An 11,446-nucleotide genomic window follows, 5' to 3' on the forward strand; every position below is an offset into this window, starting at 1 on the left:
AAAATATTGTACAACTTTTTTTCCATGATAAAACATCCATTGTTGGAGCACAACAATCCAATAATTCCCAAAAGAATCCCCCCACCGTGTATGTATATGTGCATATAAATATAAACACATATATATATATTAACAATTTATTCTCTCCTATGAGTAGGAAACAACAAATTCTGACACAGGGGAAAGATATTAAATTGTTTTTATTTAATTTCCTTTAAATATAGAATATGCCAGTTCAGCTCTCAGAGGCATTAACTGAAAGAACCCAAAAGCAACATAAACAAATAAAAACAAATTTAGCACTTAAAAACAACCCCATAGTAACCTGACTTTTATTTCCAAGTCAGGGTTGTGCCCAGAAAACCTAATATTTGAAAATTATTTTTTAGGCTCCTTATAATTCTTTGTTTCTGGGTATAACATCTCAGGAATTTTGGGTTTTTTTTTGACAGTCAGAATGAGAGTTTTGGCATTATTTATTGTTAGATACTACATAGAAAAGAAATACCAAAGGAAAACATTGAAACTGTTGAAGGGAATGCAAAAAATAAAGGAAAACCTATTACAGCTGCAAGGTTCAATAACAATAATTAAGGGCCTTACTGCTGATTATATTACAGAGTTGTAATTGGTTTTTTGTACTGAATGCTTATGGCATGTACTTTGTCTCTGTAGTACCTATGCCCTCTGTGAGGAAACACCAAATCCATTAAAGTAACACCAAAAAAAGAGGTAGAAAAACTTATTGTAAGCAAATTTTTCATATGACCTAAAAAAGGCTCATTATTTCCTTGCAAAGTCAATAACACACTCTACCAGGAAGGTCCCAAAATTATTATGACTAATATCAGAAGATCAGGTCCTTGAAATCTCTGAAAAAAATCTGTTATTTCTGTAGGACTTGCTGGCCTGGCTTTGAAAGAAAATCATTACCAGCCTTTTCAAAAAGACAGCCTTCTACTGCAGCCTGCAATAATCTTATGTTGGCTCCAAAAGGCATCTCCTGGCACTTGCTCCACTGCTGGTCTCCAGATTGTCATTTTCTGGAGTAGATTAGTCAGCAAATTGTGTGCTGATTCATTTATAGCAGTATACAAAAGAGATGGATCAAACCTTGACAGAGGAAACAGAGAGACATATACATTAGTGGAATGGGGACAAAATGCACTATGTGTTTTTCAATAATAAATTAAAACTGGACAAACTTGATGCTTTTTGTTATTTTTAATTAGAGAATGGGTTTGGAGTTTTGTTTATTTGGGTTTTATTTTTTAGATAGAAATGGGAGAGAGACTAAGAGAAAAAACCCTAAATGATTACTCTATTTTGTGTTGCCCTTGACAACCTGGGCACAAAGTCCTGCCATAATTGATGCCAGCAGCATTTGGTTATGATGCAGACACAGAGAGAAATGTAAAAATGGGGCAGAAATAAGTTCTTTTTCTGCCTAGGACTGAACATGTCCAGATTTTCTATGCCTGTTCTCCTGGCTCAGGATAGGAAGGGTTAAACAAGTTTCAAGGGAAGGAAAGGAAGAGCTGGAAAGCGTTTGTATGGACATTTATTACATGACATGCTGTAGATTTTATTGTGCACAGTCCAGTGGAGACATATTGCAGAGATGCTGTCTCACCTATTTAAAAAGGAATGGCTGAAAAGAGAGTCAGGGTATGTCAGGAGACTGGGATATGAGAAAGCCAAGTTTAGTTACTGTCTTGACATCCAGTTACTTACATGACCTTGGACAAATGAAGGAATTGCTCTGTGAAGTTCCTCATCTATTAAATGGTGCTAGAAGTACTTCCTGACTTAGTAGCAGATGTTGTGGGGAAAAATACATTAAAGTTTAGCGTATGTTCATTTCCTATTTTAAAAATGTCTATGTGAGCATTATTCTTATGGAAGCTGCCACTGGATTTAATGGAAACCGATGATTTCCGGTGACAAATTAAGTTGTTAATAAATTATATAAACACTTAATGGGCTGTGTATAGTTTAATTCTAACTGCTATATCTGGGAAACTCAGTTTATTGCATTATTTGGTTTCTAAATTTTTTCCTACCTGCAACTTCACGCCTTATATTGCTTAAACACCCTTCAACTTCCAGTACTCCAGAAAAAAGCTTTACTGCTGAGGAAGTATACCTTATCCACACAGGAGAGGAATCCTGGTTGCCCAGTTAGGGCTGTTGGTGTTGAAGGACACAGCTGTCCAAAGTTGCAGCTGCAAGGTTGAAATTGTGCTTTGTCCACTGCCATAGCTGGTCCCTCCCATGCTCATCCTTAAACTCAGTTTAACAGACATGTGCTCACACAAGAGCTGGGGACCTGTCAGCTCAGCACTTCCCTGGATTTTGTTCTAAAAACATAACTGCAGTTAAAAGGCCACAAGAATTAAGTGGAACTGGGACAGAATCAGAAGAGGGCAAGCAGAGGAAAACATCTTGGAACCCTTTTTCATTTAAAATGTACTCTTTGGGGAAAATGTCACTCACTGCAGATGAAAATGCAGTGCATTGCTGAGCAGGTGTAAGTAATTTTGTCTAATTACTACAAATGGCTTTTCCATGTATGTGAACCAGTTGGGATTACTGAATGATGAAAACATGTAGGAAGAAGGTAGATTTGGAGAAGGAGGAAAGAAATGCTTTTAATAGCTGATTACAGCAAGTACTCTGGGGTAACAGAGACATTGGAAATTATCTTAGGCAGTTTTATAAAAAGATGTTATTCCAGCAGGATATTTGAAATAGCCTTTAGGAGGCACATGGAAAAAAAGTAACATCTGTAATGGTTTTGTAAATCTCTAAGCATGAGAAATCCACTAAAGCTAGGAGAGGCATGGCAAGTCCCATGATCACCAATGCTTCCAAGAAGTTGCCTGATTGTTATTAGGGTAGCCTACTTAGACTGTATCAGAAATCAACTTTCCTATGTTAAATGATTAGTGACAAAATATTGGGGGGGGGGGGGAGGGATGGGAAGAAAAACTGTTTTGCAGTGATTTGTTTTGGTGGAACTGAACTAGAGACATGGCAAAGGACTTTATGTGTTCTTGCAGACTTCTATGATTTAGCAGTCCCTCCATTTTTCAAGGAGGAAAACTCTATCAAGAAGGCTATAAGAGAGGGAATCAGCTGTTTGCAGTCATACTGATCATAGCAGCTAGGGCAATATTATTCATATGCATCAGCTTTTGGGTGGTCCATCAGAACGTGAAGGACTGAAACCAGTGATCAAGCGGGAACCTGGTAACATTTATACCAAGAAGTTAGGAAGTTCTGATCTCCAGAGGATGGCAACCATTCACCCTTTGGGCATCATTCTCCTCTCTTTGGCTTTCTCCTCCAGGGTTCTACTGTCAACCCCTTAGTGCTGCTGAAAGATTGAGCAAACAGCATCCGCCTTGATAAAAAGAGGTGAGCACCCAGTAACGAACAGTCATTAATCAAATTCTTCCTCTCTAGTAGCTCTCCTCAGGCATGGGCTACTCGAGGCTTTGCCAGTATGTGTGGTTTAGGACCTTTCTCTGTCTGAACTGAGATGCCCATCAGATCCTGCTGTGTATGGAGTGCCTTGGGAGCACGAGGCTCACCCTGTTTGCCTGACATTTTGACATGCAGAGGGTGTGATATATCATTCCAAAAATCAAGAACAGAAGCATATTGCTACAGGTGGGTAGACATTAACTCCTCTGTGTGATGCAGTGCTGTCAGCAGCACTAAAGATATGTGCCGAGGAGAGGGGTATCTATGTTCTAATCTATTTTATCTCAGCTAAGGCAGGTGATGCATTGTTCTTTCAGCAGCACCACAGTAGGACCCATCCTTCATGCACAATAATACCTGAGAATTGTTTCAATGGTTTATGGTGCCTCACAGAAAGTCAAGATTTGGTGGGGAAAACAGGAATTGGCCTGAAAAACAGATTGGCTTTATAAGAGGGGAGAGACAAATTATGACAAATGTGCTGTGCATGGTTATGCCAGAATGTAAAAGCCACTGGTCCCCAACTAGAAGCTGAATTTCCCCTTCACTTGAAGCACAATCTCTGACCAAATGTGCATTTCCAGCTCCCCACACAGCAGAGTAATCTGGGGTGGATTACAGCAGCAGCTGTTTCTCTCCTTGCTGCTGTGCACAAACAGCCACTTGCACACTGGCAGCTTCTCACATCCTCCTGCAAAACCACTGGCACTGAAACTGCAGCATTACTGTGGCACAAGGTTACTTGAGTTTGCTTTCCACTTCCAGAAGGATCCCAAACATTCTGAAAGTTTTATCATGGGTGTAATGAGATCTTGGGGCAGAGGATAGGAGAATGGACCTGCAGCTGCATTCCAGTTATGCTAAATGTGCTTTTATTCCTTTTTTTTTTTATTAATGCCATGACCACCAGCTGTGTGACAGGTTGAAAAGAAGGCTTTGGAGTACTCTGAAAAGCAGCTTTCTCTGGGATGGATGACTTGACCTGTGAGTGGATATGTGGTGTTGCTATGTCAGGTTCAGAGGACTTGAGGAAGGAAGAATCTCACAGCCCATCAACACAGCAAGGGAAACAACAGAGCAGTGGGTTGTACTTGAACTTGGACTGTCAGATGGCAAGGGTTAGCTCTCCTTCAGTTTCTTCCTATACAGCCATAACACTACACAAATGTGTCTCAGGGAAAGCAGCTGCCTTTACTGAACTCTCTGTTTCCCTCTTAAGCAGGAAATCTCTTAAACCATTAAACTGTGAAATAAACTGCATTGCTTCTGCTGCCCAAGGCACTTTCCTTGACCTTGGCTAGAAGGGCAAATTGTCCTATCTTTAAAGGAGCCATAACATGGGTCTTATGCTCACCATCCATAGTATGGCTCCTCCATGGGCTTCCTTGGCATCCAGAGAAATGCCAGACCCACTCCTCTTCCTGTGCCTGACTCCCACAGCTTCTCCTCTGCCACCTTAGGAGGTTGCCAAGCAACCTCCCGTTAGAGGAGTGAGCAAGAGCTGTCAAATTTATTATTATTTGTCTTAAAGTAGCAATGTCTCCTACATAACTGAAAAAATATAAGAGATAAGTAATTTTTGGTTGAATATCACAATTAGGACTCATCTTCTTGCCTCTCCCCACTTCCTCACTTGGTGTCCTGCATGGTTTCAGAGGACCCAGGAAAAGGTTGCACCTGAATACATGGAATGAAATCAAGTTTGAAACCCACTCTGTTTTTCTGATTTGCAGCTGCTTTAGGAGTGAGTGGACCAGCAGGGTCTCCCACACAGCTGAATTTAGAATCTGAAACGCTGCAGGAAATTGAAGCCACAGGGGCAGGTTTTATTTTCCAAAGGCAGTGAAATTATATGTATTTAAAAACAAAACAAGATGTAAATACAGCTACAATATATTTCTCATAGTGGTTGGCATGTCTAATGTATGCTAACTGGGATTCTTCTGACTGACTTTAAAGGGTGACAGAAATAACTGTAGAGCAGGGGAGAGCTGGCAGTGACACCTGAAGTCACTTAGCATGGTGTAGTCTGTGCTCCACACACGCTACACCCATGCACAGGTTCACAAGGAATCCATACAAGATGACACAAGTTGTATGTGCAGGTCCAGTTTGGATAGTGGGTCACATCTGGGGACAAGCAACCACCACGTCCCCTTCACCCAAACTCCTGCTCTGACCCCTGACAGACTCGTGGGCTTTATCTGGCCCTAGAGACATGAAGGTTTTATAGAAGTTTTGTAAAGAGACATCATGGTAAGATTAATAATACATAGAATGTAACTGGGTCATCAATCAGGACTTGATAAAAATGCCTGAATAATGAACAAACATGTTCACTAGCACGTTTGTGGACCAACATTTCAGGTGTCAATTGCTGCTACCTCACGTGAGCACAGTGTTTGCTTACTGGTTCTGTTCAAACATAATGGGTAGTAATGGAAATGCAGGCTTGTGATTCATAGGCTTCATGAATTTGCACCAAGTTTGAGTTCTCTGTTCATTACTTGTCCTTTTTTGGCTTCTTTGGAAAAAAACAAAAGGAACTCAGGAAAAGAAGTCATGGAAAAGAAGCAAAGGTTTTGGGGCTAAAACTACACCAGTGATAATTACGGGAAACAAATAAATACCAAGTGAGATCACCATTCATCCACAGGTAAATGAGGGAGTGGGAAGGAAAAGTTTTTGAAATATTCACAAACCTAAGTGAAAAAAGCTTGATTTTTCAGTTGTTTTTTTCATTTTTAATCCTATTTACTGGTTTTGCATCATAATGAGATGGTGGTGTGCTTTTTTTTTTGAGGTAGAACATGTATTTCTTAAAGTGAGGAACAGTCATTAACAAAATTCTTTCTCTCTAGTAGCCTTCCTTATCTTTTTCGCTATCCATGCAGGGATTTATAGAGTTTTTAATCTAAATGTGCAAGAAGTTCAGGTAATGATAGAGCAGGTGTACCTTGGGAGGATTAAATTATGGGAGTCAATGAATAATTATGGGGTAGCAGCTGGATGACTGAAATAATGTTAGCAACACTAATAGTTACAGAAAATACTGATTTTTCTGTTCCGTGTGGAGGTCTTTTAGTGCTCAGAACATAAACTTACAGATTCAACTGTTTTTTGCTTTTGAAACCTCATAAATAAGACCAATCTTGTGTTAATGTGACCCTGGGTGCTGTCTTAGACTCTGGTAAGATCTAGTCTTTACAGTATTGAAAGTCCATAGTGTGACAGTAGGAGACAAAGATGATCTTCATGGCAGAAGATGGAATAATTTACATTTATTTCAGCAACATTTCTATGGTGCCATCATGACTCTTAGATCAGAAGAATTTGCCACTGAAGTCTAAAAAAGTCTGGTTCTGAACAGTTGTGTCTTTCCCCATCAAATATTAGTATATTAATGTCTTATACATCAACAAGTGTTTATGCAAAAGGTGGAAAGAACAGTCCCTCTGCTGGGGACCTGAACTCTTGAGAAAATTAGAATTCAATAGAATAACGTTTCAGAAGTGACTGGCACCATCTCAGCCCTTTTTATGGCAGGATACATTTGTTTTTTCCACTTATGATTACCTGATCTCATGGTCTGTTACCAGTGTCTTTGCTGTTGAAAACAGACAGCACAAGAAACCACTCTGAATATCAGAAATACCAGTGACAGTGAGAGGAAACCCGAGGTACCATAGCACTTTGAGGGAAGCATCAAGATCATTAACAAGTATAGCTGAATTTTTTTAAGAAGGGGGGTACTGACAGCAATTTGGGCATATTCGTGCAGGATTACAATAAAAACAAGTATTTTTCTTAGGAGGTTCAGGTGAAAAATAATCTGTAATATGCAGGGCTACACAATTTAGAATGTTAATGAAAAAGGAGTCTAAAACTGATGATTAAATCTTGTACTTAAGCCACAGGAGAAATGAGCTCCCTCAGCTCTTTCCTTTTTGCAACCTCTGGAGAATGTTTCTGTCATCCAGAATATGAGAACAGATCCTTCAAAGTGTAAATCTGGGTGTGCAGTGCCAGTGTATGAATTAAAATAGACTGAATGATAGAGGTGATTTAGCAAGCAGTTGATCAGCTTTGCTTTTCTGAGCTTGTTCTTGACAAAATAGACCAAAACCAGGATAAAAAGTCTAGAAGCAGCTATAAATGAGGATGCTCTTCTGACAAGATATACTTGATTCTACAGATTTCTTCCCCAAAGTTCAGAAAAGGGAATGTCAATATTTGGTGCATTTGAACTTCCTTCACAATGTATCTTATATCAAAACCTCCTGTCAAATTAAAGCTTGACAGACTTTACCACTGGATTGCTTTCAATCACTTCTAAAAGTCTAAAAGATTACTTCTAAAAGTACAAAGATGTCCAGCATCTGATGTCTGAATGAAATGTGTTGAATTTGGTTGTCCCTTGGCAAAATCTTCTTCTGACTGTATCTGAAAGTGGAGAGAGGGTGTACAGCATACTGATCTATTGATGACTCCAGCTGCAAAAAGATTTATCCAGGGCTGTTATATGATCCATTTCTCAACTCTCTGTAATACTTTATTAAATAAAACCTGCGGTGGAAAAAAGAAATCTCTTCCAAAATGTTATTTTCCCTGTAGGAATCTCTACCTTGAGCAGAGCAGTGTCCTTTTTAGATATGAATCTTTGGCAGGGGTTTTATTTTCTCAGGGGACATACTCTGGGGATCAGGACCTCATCTTACAAGACAGGATTTGTAATCACCTGGAGATAGAAGCATTGCAGATAGTTGCCATACAAACTCATCACCAAGATTGCTTTTTGGGGACTAAACGTCTTTGATTTTGTATATTGGTATCAAGTCTGGATCTAGGATGTGTTCAGAGAGAGGTCTGATCCCATGGGGCTTGGTTAGGGACCAGTTCCACACGATGTAGATACATGACACCCTTTGGATCACTCACTGTGACAAAGACAGCAGATCTCACCCAGTCAGGCTACAGACTGATGGCTTCTTGTAATCAGCAAGAACTCCAATAAGAACTAGGACAATTCTCAAGTTCATGGACAAGCCAATACTCCCTGATCAAGTAAGAATGGATAAGGAGGCCTCAGCCCTAACACAGATGACAGTGATCTTGCTGATCTGTCACGTTAGTCTGGAGTAGCTTTTATGAAGTTGGACGCCCAGTAACACATTAAAATGTGTGAGAGATGTGAAAAGGCTCTCTGCAGAGTGAAAAGACAAATACTGCTGAGCCACAGACTGACTTTGAAGGTTAATTGGACATTTAGTTTTAGCTGCTGTCACAATAGATCAGTCATGTCACACTGTAATCAAAACTAGCACCTTCCAGCAGGCTTGTTAACCAGTCTAACACAGGAGACAATTGTTTCAGTAATAATGGCAAAGGTAAGGAATATTCCTTTGTGTGTTACAGACATTTATAGCAGCAGCACCACCTGTCCCTTGGAATTATGAGCTGTTCTGTTTGTGAAGGAATTACCTGATTTTTTTTTTTTGTTTGTTTGTTTATTTGCTTGTAACACACATAGAAGTCTGGCTGAATCAAAGTAATTCATGGTAAAAGGTCAAAATGAAGAGCTGCTTGGAAGAGGATGTCAATAAGAAGACTAACAAATAAAACCATAGCCTGCAAAAGACTGTGGCTGTATTTTTATATTGGAATATATTTTATTTAGGTATATAAAAAATAAACCTAAAAAGTTCTCAGACAGAACTGAGGATCTGAAGATAAGAATAGATAAAACTATTCCACAGAGATGTGTCTTCAAGCAAGACTGAAAACAAACTTCACCCACACCACAACCATGGTGGTGTGGCTCATGTTTTGGACCAATGGGCACAACAAGGGAGGCTACATTCCTATAGCATCCCTTCTGTACAGCTCTGCTCACGAGCACCTCCCAGTGAACATCTCCTGATATTCCCAAGGCTGCATTCAGTTTACCTCTGGTACTATGACAACAGCAGATTTTTCAGCCCATCTATTAGTCTTTTCAGGTTCTTCTCACTTCTTACCATGATTGGAAGGTTTCCAAGTTTCTTTTGGCATGACTTGTTCAGGAAAGACTGAAAAATTAAATAGCAAATAGTAAAGTAAGGAGAAGTATATATGTGAAAGGAGATGGAAGGGAAGTTTTCATAAAATTTTATTACTAGTTAAAAATATTTTAACAGGACATGACATATCCAAATATTGTATTCTAGTAACTTCTTTGAATTGTGTTATTGAAAGTACCAATTTCCCAATATCTATATGTACAATAAAATAAGGACACAATCTTGCTTGTGGTATATTCAGTCTAAAGAGACTTCTTCAGAGAAGAAAGCATGGCAGGAAAACTTGCCACAAAGATTAAGAAACCAACCAAACAACAGTTTTCAGGAAATTCTGTGCATCCCATTGAAAGAGATATGAGTTTGTCTGAAGATGCTTCATTTCCATGACAAAAAAAAAAGAAAAGAAAAAGAGATTTACTAGAAAAAGAGAAGTCTTCATAAATATTGTTTTGCTCATGATTGCACTTTCAATTCAAAGTGTTGTATTTACAGATATATATGTCCCTCATCTATATGTGAGAGGCATACATATTTTGTGAAGCTAGAGCAAAAGCTCTTAAGGCAATTGGAAGAGAATTACTGTAATGAAGTGGTAAAACTGTGTAATAGATTCTGGTAAAAAAAAAAAAAAAGAAAGAAATTAAGAAAAAACATGAGCAGAGGTGAAGAAAGTCATAGACTAAAGATGCAATTCTTCTTCAAGACTGAAGAAGGAAGAAAGAAAAAGACATGGTGAAAAAGGCAGTAGGATCTGTATTTAATAAGACCATGTTGCTACATAGCTGTGACACAAGAATAACCATGTTTTACATCCAGTGCCCTTAGGGCTGAGGACTCTTTTAGCCCCCTTCATAAATCTGTTCCTGAAATTAGAAAACAAAAATCTCCAAAGTGGTTTTGCTCCTTGAGCCCATGAATCAGGTGTTGTGAACATTGGTGCGTTCCCCCTTCCTTCAGGCTGTTTTCCTTGGCAGCTGCTCAGTTTTCCCACTCAGATTTGTGTGTTATAGTGAAGGCTGCTGATAAGTTGCTGTGTACATGGCTGGCTGGGGTATCTGCTGCTTGAACCTGTTGGCAATTTCCTGGTAGGGAGGAATTAATTCTCCAAAGGAGGGAAAAATCTGTGGTTTATAAATACATTCTTTACAACTCAGCCTGCAATGAACTTAAACTAGAAAGATATTTTTCTACTTTCTTCTGTACTTTCTTCTCATTGCCCAGTTTTTTCTTTCTTCACTATCAGGAGATGCTTTTCTCAGTGCAGCTGCAGCTGACCCCTCTTGGATGGATGGTGTCAGACAATGCTTCACCAATAATATTCTTGGTAGTTCTGATTCCTGTGTTGGACCAGAAACATCAAGTTTCTCCAAGTGTAGAAGAGCAGGGACAGAGATCAAGAAGCAATCTATAAGCAACCCAACCCAGAGCCTTCACCTCTGCCTCACATGTGAGGCTTGTGCCTTGAAGCAAAACCTCCCATAAACCATCCTCCACAAATTTGGCTACTCTTTTCCTTGGGCAGAAAGCTCAGTGTGCCATGCTGTGGAGCCCATATTCTACTGACCTGGGAAAGGAAAAGTGCTTCTGTCTGAGCCACAAGCTGGGTGGCAGCCTCTTCCAGGGCATGTGACTCAGGCAGAATCACAGAATGACTTAGGGAATGACCTTTAATGTCATTGAGCCCAACCATTAACCTAACACTGCCAAGTCCACCACCAAATTATGTCTCTAAATGCAACAGAAACCTCTTCTGCTGAATACACATGAGCTTGAATGACTGCTAACTGAGATCCAAGGCATCACAAATAGTGATTTGTCCACTTGGTACCTTCTCCATCACCCTCCTTTTCCTTCTGCACCTGTCTTGGCTTGAAAGAATTGGCAGATTCCCTTACACA

At 39.5% G+C, this 11,446-nt stretch overlaps 1 long non-coding RNA gene across 2 annotated transcripts; it reads left to right on the forward strand.

The window, feature by feature from the left end:
- Window positions 1–2,619: 2,619 nt before the first annotated feature.
- LOC135305883 (uncharacterized) lies at window positions 2,620–6,150 on the forward strand. 2 transcript variants are annotated; one of them, XR_010366871.1, is made up of 3 exons: window positions 2,620–2,681; window positions 3,353–3,420; window positions 4,400–6,150. It is a non-coding gene; the product is annotated as an uncharacterized LOC135305883 (long non-coding RNA). The 2 variants fall into 2 exon arrangements; XR_010366872.1 differs by lacking the exon at window positions 2,620–2,681 and adding an exon at window positions 3,182–3,252.
- The last annotated feature ends 5,296 nt before the right edge of the window (window positions 6,151–11,446 follow it).

The sequence above is a fragment of the Passer domesticus genome, chromosome 8 (assembly GCF_036417665.1).
Source record: "Passer domesticus isolate bPasDom1 chromosome 8, bPasDom1.hap1, whole genome shotgun sequence".
Taxonomy (NCBI): Eukaryota; Metazoa; Chordata; class Aves; order Passeriformes; family Passeridae; genus Passer; species Passer domesticus.